Consider the following 19,870-nt stretch of genomic DNA (forward strand, 5'->3'; position numbering starts at 1 on the left):
GCTCCAAAACGTCTGTTAGTCTATAAGCTGCCACTGGACTCTTTGCTGCTTTTACAGATCCAGACTAACACGGCTTCCCCTCTGATACTTGACACCTGACCAGGATGGTGATAGTGACTGTGAAATGCTCAGGGAAATTAGAGAGTCTATAACAATCAAAAACTCAGTAATAATGGGGGATTTCAACTAGCCCCATATTGACTGGGTACATGTCACCTCAGGACGGGATGCAGAGATAAAGTTTCTTGACACCTTAAATGACTGTTCCTTGGAGCAGCTAGTCCTGGAATCCACAAGAGAAGAGGCAATTCTTGATTTAGTCCTAAGCGGAGCACAGGATCTGGTCCAAGAGGTGAATATAGCTGAACCCCTGATAATAGTGACCATAATATAATTAAATTGAACATCCCTGGGTGGGGGGAACGCCACAGCAGCCCACCACAGGAGCATTTAATTTTAGAAAGGGGAACTATACAAAAATGAAGAAGTTAATTAAAGAGAAATTAAAAGGTACAGCGCTTAAACTGGAATCTCTACAAGCTGCATGGAAACTTTTTAAAGACACTTTAATAGAGGCTCAATTTAAACGCATACCTCAAATTAAAAAATATACTAAGAGAACCAAAAAAGTACCACCATGGCTAACAACAAAGTAAATGAAACAGTCAGAGGCAAACAGGGCTCCTTTAAAAGGTGGACGTTTTGGCGAGTGGGGTGCAGGGGAGGGAAAGGGCAAAGGCAGGTTAAAGGAGCATTTGTTGGACTTTCACACCGCAAGGGGAGAAACTGAGGCAAAGGACACTGCCCATTATATTCCGGGGTAGGAGTTTTCTCATGGTTAAGGCTACAGTTATGTCATGGAGGTCACGGACATGAAGCCTTTCCCCTCCAATTAGCTCTGTCCCCCAATAATCCCCACCCCACAACTGACCAGGGGGCAGGGAGCTCCCTAGCCTGATGGGGGAGGAAGGCCATGGAGCGCCTGCCCCTCCCCCCAACATGTGCACTGGGCCCTACCTGGAGAGGCTCCGATGCCTAGGCCCACGGTGCTTGGCCACGATGCTGATCTTCTTGATGCCATGGAAGGGAGCAGCATGGGGCACAGTGGTGTGGACAGGGAAAGCCGTCTCTACCACCATGCATCTCTGTCTCCCCCAGTTTCAGAGCCCAGAGGCTGGCATAGGGCTCCTTGGTCTCCAGGCTCTATGCTGCTAGGGCCGGTGGACCACATTCATGGCTGTGCTGGCAGCAATCTCCGGCTCCTGCTGCACCTGGATCACCATGATCAGGAGTGGGGTGGGTCAGAGATGGGAGGTTACTGTTCTATTCTACTCAGCGCAGGAGAACCGTGTCCAGGTTTGGGTGCTGCGCTTCAAGAAGCATGAGGACAAATTGTACAGAGTCCAGAAGAGAGCAAGAGAAATGATCAGAGGTTTAGAAAACATGACCTGTGAGGAAAGGTTGAAAGAATTGGGCATGTTTTGTCCAGAGACGAGATGGCTGAGTGGGGACATGATAATAATCTGCTAATATGCAAAAGGTTGTTATAAAGAGGACTGTGATCAATTGGTGCCCATGTCCAAGGGTAGGACAAGAAGGAATTGGCTTAGTGAGCAGCCAGGGACATTTAGGTTTGATATTAGGAGAAACTTTCTAAGTCTAAGGATGATTCAGCACAGGAACAGGTGACCTAGGGAGGCTGGGGAATCCCTGTTATTGGGGGGTTTAAGAACAGGTTGGACAAACACCTGCCAGGGATGGTCTAGGTGCACTTGGTCCTGCCTCAGCACATGTGGATGGACAGTTTGACCTCCTGAAGTCCCTTCAACTCCCCATTTCTGTGATTCTGTGAAGTGGTGCTAGGCCCTCTGCACTATGGTCATTTTCCCCCATAGGGTATCAGGTACTCAGCAAGGTAAATGCTTTTGGGGCTGGGAGAAGTGGTACGGCAGAAGGAAGGAGAGCAGGGCATGCTGGGAAGATGGTGCTTTCCTGTGTGTAGTACTGTTGGTTGATACGATATAACTATGGATCAGTTGGTTAAATCTATTTCTGAAGTGTTCACCCATATATGCTGGGCTAATATATTACATGATCAATAGGTATGATTCAAATTACATATATTAATATGGATAGTATGTGTTTAACACATGGTAGGATATAGATATTCAAGCCTGTCTGCAAAGGCCTATACTTTAAGAATGCAGGTGTATTCTTATCACTTAGCTAGTTACAGAGGTATAAAAGAAAGAATTAAAATCATTGTCTATCTATGTAAGGGCCTTCTCTCACTGGGACAGTCTGAGGCCCTGTTTAGTCATATTGAAATAAGGCAATCGGGGGCTGTTAGGAGGTGATCCGGTTTATTACCGGTTTATTTCCCAGAGAAAGGGAAGAGCCGAGAAGATATGAACGGAAATTTAGTTTGATAGTTTTCTGTCTGGTAAGAACTTACTTATTAATAGACACAGCTGGAGAACCCTTATGTCTGTACAGATGTAGTTGTGAAATCCTCGCTTCTGTATTGTTTTGTATGTTTATTTGCATGGTCTCTGTCTGGTTCTGTGATTGTTTCTGTCTGCTGTATAATTAATTTTGCTGGGTGTAAACTAATTAAGGAGGTGGGATATAATTGGTTAGCTAATCATGTTACAGTATGTTAGGATTGGTTAGGTAAATTTTAGTAGAATGATTGGTTAATGTATAGCTGTGAATATAATTATATAAATTAGGGGCAAACAGGAAGTTTGGATTAAAAAATAAGGAAAAATGAACTTGAATTTAAGCTTGCTGGAAGTTCACCCCAATAAACATTGAATTGTTTGCACCTTCGGACTTTGGGTATTGTTGCTCTCAGTTCATGCGAGAAGGACCAGGGAAGTGGGAGAGTGAAGGAATAAACCCTCTAACAACACATATAACATTCCATTGTATATACACCTCTAGCAGTTACATGGCCTGGAATGGTGGCCTGTATCTTCCTTTAGTCTTGTTCACCTATGCTAAGCATCCCATGATGTCTTGCATTAGCCAGGAAAACTGTCAGGATCAGCATATATGGGGTGTTCTACTGTAGTAACAGGCAGGGAGTTACTCTTATTGGAATGTCCCAAAGATAAGGACAATATATACGGGACAAGCCTAGGAGGTGCATCACGCTCTTGGTACCTGGAATTCCTGAGTCCAGAACAAAGAGCTAAGGGGTGCCATGTGGTACCAGGAAAAACAAGGTAGAAAGATGATCGGTTAAGAATAGCCTCACAGGGTGCATACAGTACCTCTTTCCTTGTACACAGGTTGGGTATAAAAAGGACAGCTTTAGGGGTGTGACTCTGGACACAAGCCTTCTTTGTAAGGTGAATTCAGCACTGCTGCAGGAGATATTCCTGAAAATTGGAGTTATATTGAACCTTTGTTAATATGCTGTTACTGAGTATTAGCAATAAACCGGACCGATATTGGTTATTTGGTCTCTTGGACATATTGCATAACAAACCAAAGTGTGGTCAAGCAATTGACCATACGGTTTATCAACAGAAAGGAAACTCAGGATCTTCAGAACTGGAAAGGTTTCAGTGTATCAGCCGTGTTAGTCTGTATCAGCAAAAAATAACAAGGAGTGCTTGTGGCATCTTAGAGACTAACAAATTGATTTGGGCAGAAGCTTTCGTGGGATAGAACCCACTTCACCAGATGCATGAAGTGGAAAATACAGTAGCAGGTATAAATATACAACATATGAAAAGCTGGGAGTTGCCTTACCAAGTGGGAGGCCAGTCAATTCAATTAACAATAGGATACCAAGGAAGGAAAAATCACTTTTGTAGTGGTAATGAGAGTTGCCCCTTTCAAATAGTTGACAAGAAGGTGTGAATAACAGTAGGGGCAAATTAGTATGGGGGAAACTAGGTTTTGTAATGACCCATCCCACTCCCAGTCTTTATTCAGGCCTAATTTGATGGTGTCCAGTTTGCAAATTAATTCTAGTTTTGCAGTTTCACATTGGAGTCTGCTTTTGAAGTTTTTTGGTTGAAGAATTGCCACTTTTAGGACTGTTATTGAGTGACCAGTGAGATTGAAGTGTTCTCCTGTTGGTTTTTGACTCTTATAATTCCTGATGTCAGATTTGTGTCCATTTAGTCTTTTGCGTAGAGACTGTCCGGTTTGGCCAATGTACATGGCCTGAATAAAGACTGGGAAGCAGATATTAATGAGTGTCTGGGGCTCAGTGGGGTAAACTGCGGACCCAACACCAACTGCACCAATGTGACTGGGAATTACTCCTGCAGCTGCATCGATGAATACGAGTCAAGGGCTGAGAAAACCAAATTCCCGCATGCGAGTGAGAACAGCTGCCAGGGTGAGCTCTCCCCTTGCTGCCACTACCCCCTGCTCAGTCCCCAACACCCCTGGGCTCATTCCAGGCCTGGTGCTGCACCAGAGGCTGCTGCCAGCTGCAGCAAAGGCCCCCGATCCACTCACCGGGGCTGTGATCAGCCGTGACCCTCAACTGCTGCCCTAGAGCGTGGGGGCAGGAGCTCCCCTGGCTCGGTGTTTGGATTGGGAATAAACCCCTAGGTTTGCAGAGAAGCACCAGGGAGATGGGTGGGGCCCTCGCTGTCCCCAGCACACAGCATCCGGGCTGCTAGGGCCCCCCTGAGCCTGGGAAGGAGCCTTATATATGGTCCATAGACATAGCACAGTGCGCTCTGCCCCTTGTGGGCTCTGGGGAGCAGAGAATAACCCCAGTGCCTGATGCTCTAGACAGGCCCCCAATCTGCCCTGATTGGCCCCAGGGTGCTGAGAACAGCCCCAGCGCAGGGTACTACGGCCATGCCCCAAACCACCCCCTACAACAGGCTGGTGGCAGGGCGGATGAAGGGCCCTTACACCGGCTCCAGGCTGGCTGGGAAGGCCCCTGCACAGGCTGGGGGGATTGTCAGAGACCATTACACTGCCAGAGTGGCCCAGCAGGGTCTCCGTGTAGCTGTGAATCCAGCCTTTGACTGCTGAATACTCAGGACATCAGTCACCTGGGGCCTGGGACTCCCGTTGCCCAGGTCAGTACAGGTGGGTGCACTGGCCGCAAGTCGGGGGTCTGGGGGCTTCTGCCACAGACCCCCCCGTGAGAGCCACCAGAGGGCAAACAAACTAGATTAAAGGGACAGCACCCAATTCCCCTGCACTTCCCTGGGCACAGCCCACCCACCCTTCTCCTAGTGCTCCAGGGGAGGGGCGGGGCTGGGTGTATCCCGAATGGGAAGGGGACCCATGGGACTGGGGTCTGTAACACTGAGCATGGCGCCCCCTTCTGGCGACTAGCTCCAGTTCAGCGCCCCCTTTCTTCTCTTCCACCATTGCAGCTCCCAGAGTCGTGGCTGCCCCGTGTCTCGGCAGTCCGTCCAGGTCACGCTGTGATCCCCATTCTGGGGGAGCCTTTCAAAGTCAGATCCCTCTGTCCTCTGCCTGCTAGCGAAACCCTTCCTCCGGGGCTCCTAGCCCCCCCTCGGGGCTTCCTAGCCCCCCTCGCCTCAGGCCCCCACCACTGGGCCCAGCCCTCGGGCTGTAGAGAAGCCCCACCTGTCCCCTCCCAGGCGAGCTTCCTTCTAGCCAGCGCCCTGCATGCAGCCTGAGTCACTTCCCCTTTGCAGCTTAACTGGCTGAGCGGCCCACCCTTAACCCCGCTCTGTCAGGGCTGGTGCAGGGAGGGGATCGCAGGGTCCTGGTCTGGATAAGATTTGGTCCCCAGTCTGGGATGGGGTGGGAGGGGTTTTGCTGCAGGGATTGGGGCACTGCACATAGCAGGGAAGAAAGGAGAATAGAATGGGGGTGGGGTTAGATGGAGCAGACAGACCGACAGACCACGCCCCCTGCAATGGTTGGGGGTGTCTCTGTGGTCATTCGCCCCCAGTGAGCCCCCTGCCCTGCTGTGTGTGACCCCTCCCACCCCGCTATCCCTTCCCAGACATTGACGAGTGCCGCAAGACCCCAGATATCTGCAGCCCCAAGATCATGTGTATCAACACCAATGGGAGCTACTGGTGTGAGTGCTGGGCCGGCTACGTCCCCTCCAATGGGAACACGACCCTGTGCCAAGGTGGGTCCTGCCGCGGGGGGCATGGAGGGTGCAACTGAGAGGGCTGAGCAGAGTCTGAGGCTACACAGGCAGAGGTCTTACCCGAGGGGGCAGGGAGCTGAGAACTGGTCTGGGATGTTGCACCAGCCCCCCTACCCCCCCATGGATGGGGTCTTTCTGGGTCTCAGCCTTGGCCGGGGAGAGCTCAGCCTCCAGGCTCTCCCCTCCCCCAGCCCAGCCTGCCCGTCCACTGGGGTGTTTCCGGTTGTCTCAGAGCCACAGGCACCAGCGAGCCCAGGTCTGGCTTGGGGAGCGGAGGGATTCTCTCCTCCCTCCATTCAGGAAGGTGATGCTTGAAGCAGAATGACTGTACCCAGCTGGGCGAGGAATGTGGGTGAAGCCAAGCAGCAGCAATTAAGATGCCTATACACCAAGGCAAGGAGGCTGGGCAACAAAATGGAGGAACTAGAGCTGCTGCTGCAGGAAGTGAAACCAGACACTGCAGGGATAACAGAAACCTGGTGGAATAGGCATGGCTGGAGTCCAGGGATTGAAGGGTAGGTGCTGTTCAGGAAAGACAGGAACAAAGGCAAAGTTGAAAACCCTTGAGCCACCAGTTTACCCATAAATAAATCTAGTGTTCTCCCTTGAACCATTGTATTTTCTCTACAAAACCCGCTACCTATGCCCAAGTAAGGGTTCTGATGTATAGACACAAACTCTGCATCAGTTCCACTGGGATTCCATCTCCTGACTGATCATGCTGGGGGCTCTGCCTGTCTCCAGCACTCAGGACCCTGAGCTACCACCATCACCTGGGAACCCCGACCAGTTCAAGCCTCATGGAGTGGGTTAGATCCATCTCTCTCTCTGTTTTCTTTCCTATCTCAGGTATTAACCTTTAAAATGTAACTGTTGTGTTTGTTTAGCCCTCCTGGTGTGGTTATCACTATGATTCAATAGCTTTTATGGTTCAGCTGGTTGCTTCTCTCTCTCTCTCTCTCTGAATTTTACTCGTTTGTATTTTAGCTTCCCCCATTTACTGTGCAGCGACGCTCCTTGTACCTAAGCTAAAGATCCCTGTAGTGCCCCAAAATATACTGTGGGGTTTGCTCATCAAGTGGGTTACTACCAGTACAATTATAATGTGAATGCATGATAGGGATGTGTTAAACTTGGGGAACATGGGTGGGGAGGGAGCAGCTGAAAGTGGAGCTCAATCCAGCCTATTGAGACCAGGAGCACATAAGGGTACCAGCTTGAAAGTGCTGCTTAACCCAGCCCATTGAGTACAGGAACACATGAGGGGATCAGCTGGAGAGTGCTGATTGACCTGGTCCTCTCAGACTTGCTCTGCTAGTGTGTGTGTGCGCGCACATGTTCATCCAGTTCTAAGGCTGGAAGAACCCAGCCCTGGGGAACCTAGGTCCTGCAGGAGAGCTCCATTGGGAGGGGACTTGCAGAAGGAAGGAGTAGAGCTCCATATGAACACACAAGTGACTTTCACAGCACGTTAATAGAATTACAGAAGCCCCTCCCCCAGAAGAATAACCCTGATAAATGAACCTACCCCCAAAGTAACGGGCACATCTGGGGACAGCCTGCAAAAAGCCCTTTTCCTTCCTCAGGAACGTTGGATCCCAGGCATGTTGGTTAATGCTGCTAGGAGATTGCTTTAGGTGAAAAACTGCCGTAATAATTGATTTTAGACTCTAAGCAGCATGTTATGATTTTCATTTTATATGTAACCAGTTCAGTTTCCATGATCTTGACTCACTACCTCTTAAAATCTTAATCTTTGGTAACGAATTTAGGATTATTCCACTATACATATGTCTCAGTGCTGGGAGGTTATAAAGATCTGATCCTGAGCTGTACCAATCAAGCTGTTTAGATTCTATTCCCCGGTAATTTCTGTGAGTGTCCTGTGACAGTAATCTGATGCTACTGGGGGACACTTTCAGAGGGGCTTGGGGGCTGCAGTGCCATTACTGTTACCGTGCAAAGCGGAGCAAGGGCTGGCAGAGCCCTGTGGAGATTGGTAGGCTGGCTAACAGACCGGTGGTGTTATGCTCAACTAGATATCAGCTCCCTGAGAAAATCTTCCTCTCGCCGGATGGGTAACAAAGTGACTCAGAGCCTGGGTGTGACGTTATTGATGTAAACGGGGACCATATAGAACATGGGTTGCAACCAAGGTCCTGTAGTGGCACCAAATCCTAAGTAAAGGGGGTCATATAAGGTGTCTAAGACCAGGTTCTGGGTTGCTGGTTATGATTATGCTGTCTGTATGTCTGTGTATAATTTTGTAGTTGAAGTTATAAGTATTGGCTCTGTAATGTCTATACTTTGTTTTATGCTCTGCCTCTGGGAAGTGTCTCAGACAAGCTGATGTCAGCCCTGCATAGCTGGGTTGATGGCCCATTAAGGGCCATCGGCTACACAATGGACCCATGGAGAGAAGGCAGACACGCCTTGTGACTCAGCAAAGTATGCAGGGACTGGCTCATGTGACTCAAGGCTCCATTTTGCTGTAAAATTCCACAGTGAAGACAAAGGGATTCTTACACCTGGAAAAGTCTATATAAGCCTAATGCCTCATCTCCATCTTGTCTTCAATCCTGCTTCTGACCTCTGGAAAGACTTTGTTACAATCTGAAGCTCTACTCACGGGACTGACTGACCCATCCCAGCGGGGGATGTATTCCAGAGACTCAAATTGAACCTGCAGTTTACTCCATCACTGCTGCAAGCCTGAACTAAGAACTTTGCCATTACTGTATGTAGTTGATTCCCTTTAACCAATTCTACCTCTCATCTCTACCTTTTTCCCTTTGGAAATAAACCTTTAGATTTTAGATTCTAAAGGATTGGCAACAGCGTGATTTGTGGGTAAGATCTGATGTGTATATTGACCTGGGTCTGGGGCTTGGTCCTTTGGCATTGAGAGAACCTTTTTCTTTTATTGGGGTGTTGGTTTTCATAACCATTTATCCCCAGGACGAGTGCACTGGTGGTGATACTGGGAGACTGGAGTGTCTAAGGAAATTGCTTGTGTGACTTGTGGTTAGCCAGTGGGGTGAGACCAAAGTCCTTTTTGTCAGGCTGGTTTGGTTTGCCTTAGAGGTGGAAAAACCCCAGCCTAGGGCTGTGACTGCCCTGTTTAAGCAATTGGTCCTGATTTGGCACTCTCAGTTGGGTCCCGCCAGAATAGCTCCGTCACAGTGGCGTAGTCGTGCTTGGATCCACAGAACCAGGTCAATTAAGCTTTGGGTCAGAACCCCACGCTATCCAAATTCGAATTTTGGGGTTTGAGAGTTTGATTGGTTAGAGAGCTGCTGCAATGGCTGAGCAGAGAGATTATGCGGGACTGGGCAAAAGAGCCCTGGAAAATTTGTGCTCAGAAAAGGGGATAAGCTTTAGAAAGAAAGCTACAAAGGAGGAACTCAGAAATCTGTTAATGGCCAATGATCGGGGAGCTGGGCCCTTGCCTGACGCTGCAGAAACAGTTAGAGAGCAAGAAGCGGCAGACAAACTGCAACTGGAGCGTGAACGGAATCTAACAGATCTTCGGTTGCTGGAAAGGCAAAAAATAGCTGAATTAGAGAAGGAGGCTGATGGGAGACAGAAGGAGGCTGATGAGAGACAGAAGGAGGCTGATGAGAGAAAGAAGGAGGCTGATGAGAGAGAAGAGAGAGCTCGTAAGGGGCGTCTGGAGCTGCTGGCTGCTGAACGGGAGACTCACAGGATGCAACAGGAAACGGCCAAACTTCAGCTCCAAGTGGAAGAGTGGAGAAAGTCATCACCCCCTGGTACTCCACTTCCCCACCGCCATGAGAAAAACTGGGAAAGGATGTGTCCCATTTACAGTGATACTGAGGATATAGAGGCGTTTCTATCTACCTTTGAACGACTCTGCAATCTGTACCAAATCCCAGAAGGTCAGCGAATGCCTGTCCTGCTGACCAGACTGACTGGAAAAGCCAGGGAGGTATTTAATGAATTGGGGGAGCGGGAAGCCTTGGATTATGAGCTGTTTAAAGATTCTGTGTTAAGGCGGTTCAAGGTCACTCCTGAATCCTACAGAGTTAAATTTAGAGAGTTTAAAATGTCTAAGGATTGTACTTTTGTAGAATGTGCTCATAAACTGATGGGTTTTGTTAAAAAATGGGTTATGGGAGCAAAGGCACATGGGAGTTTTGACAAACTGCTGGATTTGATAACTTTAGAACAGTTCCTAGACATTGTGCCTGACCATGTGAGAGCAGCTGTGTGTGATAGGGACCCTGAGTCAGTCCTACGGGCGGCAGAGATTGCGGATGCCCATACCCAAAACAGGGCTCGGGAAGGGTGTAAACCCCTGGGGAAAACTAGTCACCATTCTCCCCAGCTCAAGAGGAGGGAAGGATTTAAAGGTAAACCTGGCCCTGACTCCTCTAAAGGGGGGATGGAGGGTAGGAACTCGCATCCCAGGACGGAACAGGTGACCTGCTATCACTGTGGTATGCTGGGCCACATCAGACCCGATTGCCCGACCCTGAAGGGCAGCCCAAAGCCAGCAGTGCAGGCCAACTCCATTACCCTGAGCACTCAGGCTGAACCAAGCCACAACAGCGCCACCTTGAGTCCAGGTGCAAGCACAGCGATGGCTAATGCCAACCCCATCGTCTCCAGTGGCCTGGGGGGAGGGGATGAGCTCACCAGTTATGTCAGAACTGAGGCTTGGCAAGGGAGTGAGAGGTTTATTAAGGAGGCAAAGGTCAATGGTGTTGAATGCCTGGGATGGCGAGACACGGGCTCGGATGTAACTATAGTCAAGGGACATCTGGTGAAGCCAGAGGACATGTTGCCAGGGGAGTATGTGACGATAGTGGCCCTATCTGAGTACTCTGTGGACCTGCCGATGGCTAGAATCCACCTGGAGTGGGATGGCTTTCGAGGGGAGGTGAAGGCTGCTGTCCGGGATTTAATCCCAGCGGATGTTTTGGTAGGAAATAACATACTGAGGGTGAATGGCCACGTGAATGTGGTGACCAGGTCGCAGAAAGAGTTGGTGCCTGGGACAGATACCTTGACTGAGGCCAGTGAGGGGGACGGCGAACAGACAGAGAATGTCTCTCATGATGAAGCAGGTGAGGGTTTGTCTGAAGTTTCAGAGATGGCTCTGAATTCAAACAAAACCCAGGATGAATTCATTGCGGCTCAGCAAAGGGATGTATCTCTGGAGAGAGCCAGGAAGGATGCTCAAAGTCAGGTCCCAGCCAGTGAAGAGAGAGGCAGGTTTTTCATGCAGGATGGGCTGTTGTATAGGGAGCCGCCCAGGGGACGGAAGAATTCCCAAGCAGCAGCTCACAAACAGCTTGTGGTGCCGGAGGGTTACCGCAGTGATTTGTTGAAGTTGGCTCATGATGGTCCATTTGCAGGACATCTGGGTGTAGGCAAAACATGTGACAGGCTAGAGCAAAATTTCTACTGGCCTCACCTCTTTGGGTCGGTGAGAGATTACTGCAGGAGCTGTGAACTGTGCCAGAAGCGTAAGGGGTTAAGGGGGCCTAGCAAGGTGCCCCTCCAGCCTCTGCCTGTCATTGGGGAGGCTTTTGCCAGAGTGGCTGTGGATATTGTGGGGCCATTCCCAAGACCCTCCAGAAATGGGAAGAAATACATCCTGGTGTTGGTAGATTTTGCTACCCGATATCCTGAGGCTGTAGCCTTGGCTAATATTGAGGCAGAGACAGTGGCAGTGGCCTTGTTCTCTATTTTCAGCAGGGTGGGTTTTCCTAAAGAAATATTGTCTGACCGTGGGTCTAACTTCATGTCCGTGGTTTTCAAGCAGTTGTGGGAGTTATGTGGGGTAAAGCACCTGAAGGCTGCTCCCTACCACCCCCAGACTAATGGCCTAGTGGCAGGGGCGGCTCTAGGCACCAGCGGCGCAGCGCCGGCCGGGCGGGGCGGGGGGGGGGGGGTGGGCCCGGGTGCCCTCCGCCCGGCATGCCTGCCTGCAGGTCCACCGAGCCGGGCGGACTAGCCCTGCCCGCGCAGGGCACGCGGGCGGGTCCCGTCTTCCCGCGGCTCGGTTGAGCTCCGAGGCGCCGACTGCGGCAGGTCCGCTCGTCCCGGCTCCGTGGACCTGCCGCAGGCATGCTGCCGCCCTCCCCAGGATGCCGGAGCCGCGGGAAGAGGGGACCCGCCGCTTGGGGCAGCCTACTTTGTAGAGCCGCCCCTGCCTAGTGGAAAGGTTCAATGGAACCCTAAAGTCTATGCTGAAAATGTACGTTGATAGACGCCAGAATGACTGGGATGTTCTGCTGCCGTATCTATTGTATGCGTACAGGAGTGTGCCCCAAGAGTCTACAGGGTTTGCTCCCTTTGAGCTGCTCTATGGGAGGCAGGTCCGGGGGCCCCTAGATTTGGTCCGTGACTCATGGGAAGGTAATGTGAAGGAGACAGAGCAGCCAGTGGCTGAGTACGTGGCTCAGTTCAAGGAGAGTTTGCAGGAGATGATGAAGTTGGTTGAGCAGAATCTGAAAGAGAGCCAGGATTCTCAGAAAGCCTGGTATGATAGAGATGCTAAGGAGAGAGCGTTTGAAATAGGGGACATGGTGTTGGTGCTAGATCCTGTCCGGAGGAACAAAATGAAGGATGTTTGGATTGGGCCCATGGAGGTAGTGGAGAAAATTAATGAGGTGACCTATGCCGTGGGAAAGCCAGAGCTCCGGGGAAGTGTGCAGACAGTGCATGTGAACAGAATGAAGGCTTACCATGCAAGGGAGGTAAATGTGAACATGATCTGTTGTGCTGAGGAAGAGGCAGTGTCTGTCCCTTTGATTGACATGGTTGCTGAAAGCCAGGAAGAGACGCCTCTTGAGAGCATTGAGATGGGGGAGGGTTTATCCCCCCCTCAAAGGAAGGAGCTGCTAATGTTGTTGAAACACCACAAGCGAACCTTCTCCAACAGGCCAGGGCTCACTGATAGGATGACACACTCCATTCAGACGGTGGGTCCCCGCCCAGCTCCCAGCAGAGCTTACAGGGCCAAGGGGGAGATGCAAAGGCAGATCCAGGAGGAAGTAAAAAGCATGCTGACAATGGGGGTAATTACCCACTCCATGAGCCCCTGGGCCTCTCCCATTGTGATGGTGCCAAAGAAGGATAAAACCATGAGGTTTTGTGTGGATTACAGGAAGCTAAATGCGATCACTCAGCCTGACCCTTACCCCACACCCAGAATAGAGGATCTATTGGATACACTGGGGGGGGCAAAGTTTATAAGCACCCTGGATTTGACTAGGGGATATTGGCAAATTCCTCTGGATGCTGATGCACAAGAAAAATCCGCTTTCATAGTGGAATCTGGCCTGTATGAGTTCAAAGTGTTGCCCTTTGGGATGCGTAATTCAGGGGCTACTTTCATGAGACTTATAAACGAGGTCCTACGGGGATTAGAGTCTTTTGCCAGGGCCTATATAGACGACCTGGCCATATTCAGCAGTTCGTGGCAAGATCACCTTAACCACACAGGGGTTGTGCTGCACCGGCTCAGAGAGGCCAATCTAACTGTTAAGGTGTCGAAATGCAGAATGGGAGCTGCTGAGGTGACCTAGCTGGGGCACAGGGTGGGCAATGGGCAACTGCGCCCTGAGCCTTTGAAGGTGGAGGCCATTAAGAACTGGCCTGTCCCTAGAACTAAGAAACAGGTCCAATCGTTCATTGGTCTGGCCAACTATTACAGGAGGTTTGTTCAGGGATTCAGTGACATTGTTGCTCCCATCACAGACCTGACGAAAAAGGAAAAACCAGACCAGGTGCAATGGACCGAGGCCTGTGAGCAGGGATTTCAAAGCATCAAGAGTGCTTTGGCTAAAGAGCCGGTTTTGGCCAGCCCAGATTTCAGCAAACCTTTTCTGCTGTGTACAGATGCTTCCAATATCGGGCGTGGGGCAGTACTGATGCAAGAAGGGGAAGGGGATAAAAGACATCCCGTGGCGTATCTAAGCAAGAAATTGTCCCCCACTGAGCAAAATTACGCTACCATTGAGAAGGAATGTTATGCCATTGTCTGGGCTGTCAAGCAGCTTAGGCCCTATTTGTACAACAAAAGTTTCACTGTGTTGAGTGATCATGACCCCCTGGTCTGGCTGCACAAGGCCAAAGGTACCAATTCCAGATTGCTGCGCTGGAGTTTGGCCCTTCAAGAGTATGAAATGGATATAGTCCACATAAAGGGGAAGGAAAATATCGTGGCTGATGCATTGTCCAGAGTGGGGAGCTCTTAGGATGCAGTCAGTGATGTTTTGTCATCCCTTCCTGCATCACTTTTGCGTTGGGGGTGTGACGTTATTGATGTAAACGGGGACCATATAGAACATGGGTTGCAACCAAGGTCCTGTAGTGGCACCAAATCCTAAGTAAAGGGGGTCATATAAGGTGTCTAAGACCAGGTTCTGGGTTGCTGGTTATGATTATGCTGTCTGTATGTCTGTGTATAATTTTGTAGTTGAAGTTATAAGTATTGGCTCTGTAATGTCTATACTTTGTTTTATGCTCTGCCTCTGGGAAGTGTCTCAGACAAGCTGATGTCAGCCCTGCATAGCTGGGTTGATGGCCCATTAAGGGCCATCGGCTACACAATTGACCCATGGAGAGAAGGCAGACACGCCTTGTGACTCAGCAAAGTATGCAGGGACTGGCTCATGTGACTCAAGGCTCCATTTTGCTGTAAAATTCCACAGTGAAGACAAAGGGATTCTTACACCTGGAAAAGTCTATATAAGCCTAATGCCTCATCTCCATCTTGTCTTCAATCCTGCTTCTGACCTCTGGAAGGACTTTGTTACAATCTGAAGCTCTACTCACGGGACTGACTGACCCATCCCAGCGGGGGATGTATTCCAGAGACTCAAATTGAACCTGCAGTTTACTCCATCACTGCTGCAAGCCTGAACTAAGAACTTTGCCATTACTGTATGTAGTTGATTCCCTTTAACCAATTCTACCTCTCATCTCTACCTTTTTCCCTTTGGAAATAAACCTTTAGATTTTAGATTCTAAAGGATTGGCAACAGCGTGATTTGTGGGTAAGATCTGATGTGTATATTGACCTGGGTCTGGGGCTTGGTCCTTTGGGATTGAGAGAACCTTTTTCTTTTATTGGGGTGTTGGTTTTCATAACCATTTATCCCCAGGACGAGTGCACTGGTGGTGATACTGGGAGACTGGAGTGTCTAAGGAAATTGCTTGTGTGACTTGTGGTTAGCCAGTGGGGTGAGACCAAAGTCCTTTTTGTCAGGCTGGTTTGGTTTGCCTTAGAGGTGGAAAAACCCCAGCCTAGGGCTGTGACTGCCCTGTTTAAGCAATTGGTCCTGATTTGGCACTCTCAGTTGGGTCCCGCCAGAATAGCTCCGTCACACTGGGCACCCCAAGAAAGCTGCACACATACCCCTGTAACCTGCTTTCCCTCCTCCAGGTGCCTCTTTATCTTAGCCAACCCTCAAATATGTTCAAACCGTGTTCAAATATGTTAAGGACTGTTATAAAAAGGACCCCGCTCAACTGTTCTCCATGTGCACTGGACGTAGGAGAAGTAGGTATCAGCTTAATTTGCAGCAAGGGAGATTTAAGTTAGATATTAGGAAAAACTTTCTCACTATAAAGATAGTTAAGTTCTGGAATAGGCTTCAAAGGGAGGTTGTGGAATCCCCATGATTGGAGGTTTTTAAGAACCCATTGGACAAAGAGCTGTCAGGGACGGTCTAAGTATAGTGCTGGATGGGATGATATTTCTAGGACCCTCCCAGCCCTACATTTCTAGGATTCTCTGAACTGTGGAGTTTAACTGGTAAGCCCCTCAATGAACTGCCCCATCAGCCTTCACCCAGCTCTAGTCCAATGTGAATTATTAACAAAATGAGCTGGCCCTTAAGAAGCCACAAGACCAGTGAGCCCAGCAGGACATACCCTGTCAGCGATACCCAATGACAGTCGTTCCCTTGTAGTGCAGTGGGGGAAGCTAGGGAATCCAATGGTTCCTCTCGGATAAATTCTTGCAGTTCACAAACAGGGACTTGGCGTAGAAAAGCAGAGATGCCTTCCCTCACACACTATTACAGGCACCTATCCTAAGTCTGTAAGTAAACAGACACAGTTCACAGATAGCCTTCTGACCCACAAATAGGCTAGACAGGAGGGAGGATAACTCACCAGAACACAGTCCATCCCACTTACAACCCAGAATTCATCAGCAACACTGAACTCCCAGAAAAACAAAGATGAGAATATGATTAAGAACCAAACCCCAGGCCACTAACTACAGGGAGTAGATCTAGCTTTGTGGGGACTGCGGAAGAGTGGTTAGAGACCCCAGAGAGGCGCTGAGCTGAGGTCTTCGTCCAGCTCCACAGAGAAAGGGCAAAGGAGGAAGCCCCCACATCATGGTTACAGAGGACATTGAGGAAGCCCCAATTCTCTGAAAGACTAAATCAGGCCTCCGAGCAATTGAAACAGATACTTCAAACAGTTTAATAGGAAATATGTACACAGTATATACAAAATCCAGAGCTGGGTTATTTACATATGATCTTGTTTGTCAGATACATGGCCAGCACCTGAAAAAGAAATGTGAAGAGTCATCAGTATTTGTCCAGTGCCCCTTAATACACATAAACAGAGTGCAGAATACTAGGGAATAACAAAATGAAAACATAGACTGGGAATAAGCTGCTGGATACGGTCTAGAAAACAATCACCAAAACAGGAAACACTACAAGATTAGGGGAACTCATATTACTTAATATAGTCACTTTTGAATTAGCAGAATGTGTCAATTCAACAGGGGTCTCTATTGGTTTCCTTCCAATATTCAACTATTACAGGAACATTGTCTCCCCCTTGAGAACTATAAGCAATAACATCCCAGACTCCCTTTGCCTTTCGCCCTCCTCTGCAAACCGCTGCCTGGTGAATCCTCACAAGCCCTGCACCCAAGGGGACAGTAAACTGGAGAATGAGGTGGTGATGGAGACTAGAAATCTGACCATTCAGTGACCTTTTGATAGGAGGTGAAGGATTATAGTAGCGAATTTTGGAAGATGAGTTATATCTGCTGAGAAGGGTAGAGCATCCTTATCTCCCAATAACAACAGTGGGAGTTTGAGAACACTCAGCAACTCATAGGCTTGGGCAAGACAAATACAAAGGCCTTGGGTGGCTAAAGTTAAGCACTGAAATCTGCAGGTAGAAGCCTAAATACTCATTATAGCCATCTGCAGAGGTGCTGATTAGGGCACTTAAATCTCTATCAGCTTTGTGGTGTTTCAAATAGATATTTGAAAAACAAGGGGACTGATGTTTAAAGGCATATTTGGCCTTTGGTTGACAGACACCTTTATGCCAAGTGAGTGGGTTTTCCAAACCCGGATACCTGAACTCAGACTCCTAACAACCACGGGTAGGTGCATCAATAGGGGTGGGGTTAGTTGTAAAGTCACCCTTTTGCTGCACTATGTTGCAGTGGAGCCCGGCAAATTAGCCATAAAGCTGCCCTAAGAGGCAGCTAGGAATTCCCCAGCATGTGCAAATCCCTAACACCCAGAGAACCAGCATAGAGAGTGTACAGTCAGTGTAGCTGGCTGTATGTCACCAACTCCTAGCTTCCCACTCAAGTATATGGGGTGGGAGCTGGGAACAGAAGATGGCACACACACTGTGCGTTGTGCTACAGCTATCTCCAGTGCAGCAATGGCTGTTACAAGACAGCGTAATTTAGAACCCAGAGTCTAGAGTGCATTTGAGGATCTGGGCCAGTACTTGACTGTTACTATAGTAATGACCCCTGAGCAAGCAGTATAATGTACATGCTTATCGATGAGCTTGTCCAGAGGCTGCATATCCATCAGAATGACTAGATGTCCTGATGTGTAATAAAAACGTTTGAGTAATAAAAATCAACCCAGGCTACTTTACAGGGCCTGATCCTTCTCTCACTTACAGCATCTGAGCAGTAGGACAATGGCGACTACTGCGCAGTATTATAGTTGCCTCGGTCTTCTTCCAATTTTGGGTAGCGGGAGCGAGGAGTATAAGGGCCCTACTGTCAATCAAAACTTAACCCCACCTCTTGACTGAATAAGCCCTGCCCACTGGTCATCAGAAGCCCCACCCCATGGGGGTATTACTTCTGGGGGTCAAGGCGGACACATGACCGGAAGCAAGGTGTGTCATGTGACCCCTCTAAGTACTCCTTCCACTATACCAATCAGGATAGATTTTGCCCCGATAGGAACGCCCTGAGAGAAGATTTAACCAACCAGGGGGAGTTCCGGGGTTTGTGTGACCCCTCTAAGAACTCCTCCCACTGCCCTCTACCAATCAGGAGGGGCTTCAGCCCCTAGAGAGCACCCTGAGAGGAGATTAGACCAATTGGGGGGAATTCTGAGGCTGGGTGACCATCCAGAAGTGGTTCGTGTGACCCCTCTAGGAACTCATCCCACCACCCTCTACCAGTCGCGATGGGTTTCGGCTGCAGAGGACTGCCCCGAAAGGAGATTTGACCAAAACAGGGCAGGTTCTGGGATGGGGTGACCACCCAGAAGAGGGTTGTGTGACCCCTCTAAGAACTCCTCCCAATGCCCTCTGCCAGTCAGAGTGCAGCACCATCACTGCACAAGTCCCAGAGCTGGACAGAGGAGGCGATCTCTTACCAAGAAGACATGTTTCAGAAATTGTGGAAAGGCTGAGAGGAAACGTGGACTCCTTTACCACCCCCCTGAGAACTTCAGACTTTGTTTTAGCCCCGCGGCCCTTTGGACTTGTGTGGAGAAAGTGCTACAGCAGCAACAGTTCTGAAGAGGATGAGGAACAGCCGAGGGGATTCCTTTGGCCCAGCCATTGATGGATACGCCAGAACCTGAACCCAAAGCCCAACCATTCATGAGACACACCAGTGAGCATGGTGGCCTCTCGTTGTCCACCACCCTGGAGGAGGAAGGCGATCATTGCTTGGGGGAGTTACCGGCGGACAAGCTGAATGGAAAAGACGTCGCTCAGGTAAATGAATGATTAAGAAGCGACAGCTGATGATGAGGTGTAATGAGGTTAGGAACCTGGGGTTGTGTCAATCTAAATAACAAGCAGTGAGAACTTACACTTGTTTCTTGTCTGAGCCAGCTCGATGATGCCTTTCTAGAGGACCCAGAGGCCCTGGACAACGTTGTATCAAGCAGCAAAGATGAACCGGGCCCGCCTTGTTTTTGCTGAACGCCGCTAAAAATTGTTGAAGAGGACTTCGAGGATGAAGGTTATAAGGAGTTTAGGAGAAGGTTTGGCATGGAACTCGCTGAGCCAGTGCCACACTGTGAGCGTAAAAATTTATGTGGACTATTGTATGCATTGCTATTTATGCTGTTCTTAATAACTGTCTTAGGGAAAAGCTTTTTGAAGATTGTGAGGGCTATGTCATAGATACCCCAGCCCAACGGCACCATGACTGTGAGATTTGGACTTCAACTTTATATGTAAATTTGTAAATTTAAATATGTAAATTAAAAACATCTATTGAAAAGGGTTTTGTGACTATATGCATTTCTGTTAGAAGATCTCTGGCCCTTAAGTGAGCTAAAAGTTTTAATGGAGCCTCTTGGTTTGTTTTCAAGAAGCTGTATGTCTTTTAAATTATAAAAAAATGGTTTGTGAGAATCTAACTTTTGTGTTTTTGTGTAAAAAAGACCCATTTACAGCAAAAAGCTGAAATGTATGTTGTGGGTGGAGAAAAATCCTAAAAATGTGTTTATAGTGTAACCA

At 49.0% G+C, this 19,870-nt stretch overlaps 1 long non-coding RNA gene across 1 annotated transcript; it reads right to left on the minus strand.

Moving 5' to 3' along the window:
• Positions 1–16,567: 16,567 nt before the first annotated feature.
• LOC120370902 lies at positions 16,568–18,341 on the minus strand. The gene is made up of 2 exons (XR_005584048.1): positions 18,060–18,341; positions 16,568–16,677 (listed from the first exon to the last, which is right to left on the minus strand). It is a non-coding gene; the product is annotated as an uncharacterized LOC120370902 (long non-coding RNA).
• Positions 18,342–19,870: the final 1,529 nt, after the last annotated feature.

The sequence above is a fragment of the Mauremys reevesii genome, linkage group 8 (assembly GCF_016161935.1).
Source record: "Mauremys reevesii isolate NIE-2019 linkage group 8, ASM1616193v1, whole genome shotgun sequence".
In the NCBI taxonomy this organism is placed as follows: Eukaryota; Metazoa; Chordata; order Testudines; family Geoemydidae; genus Mauremys; species Mauremys reevesii.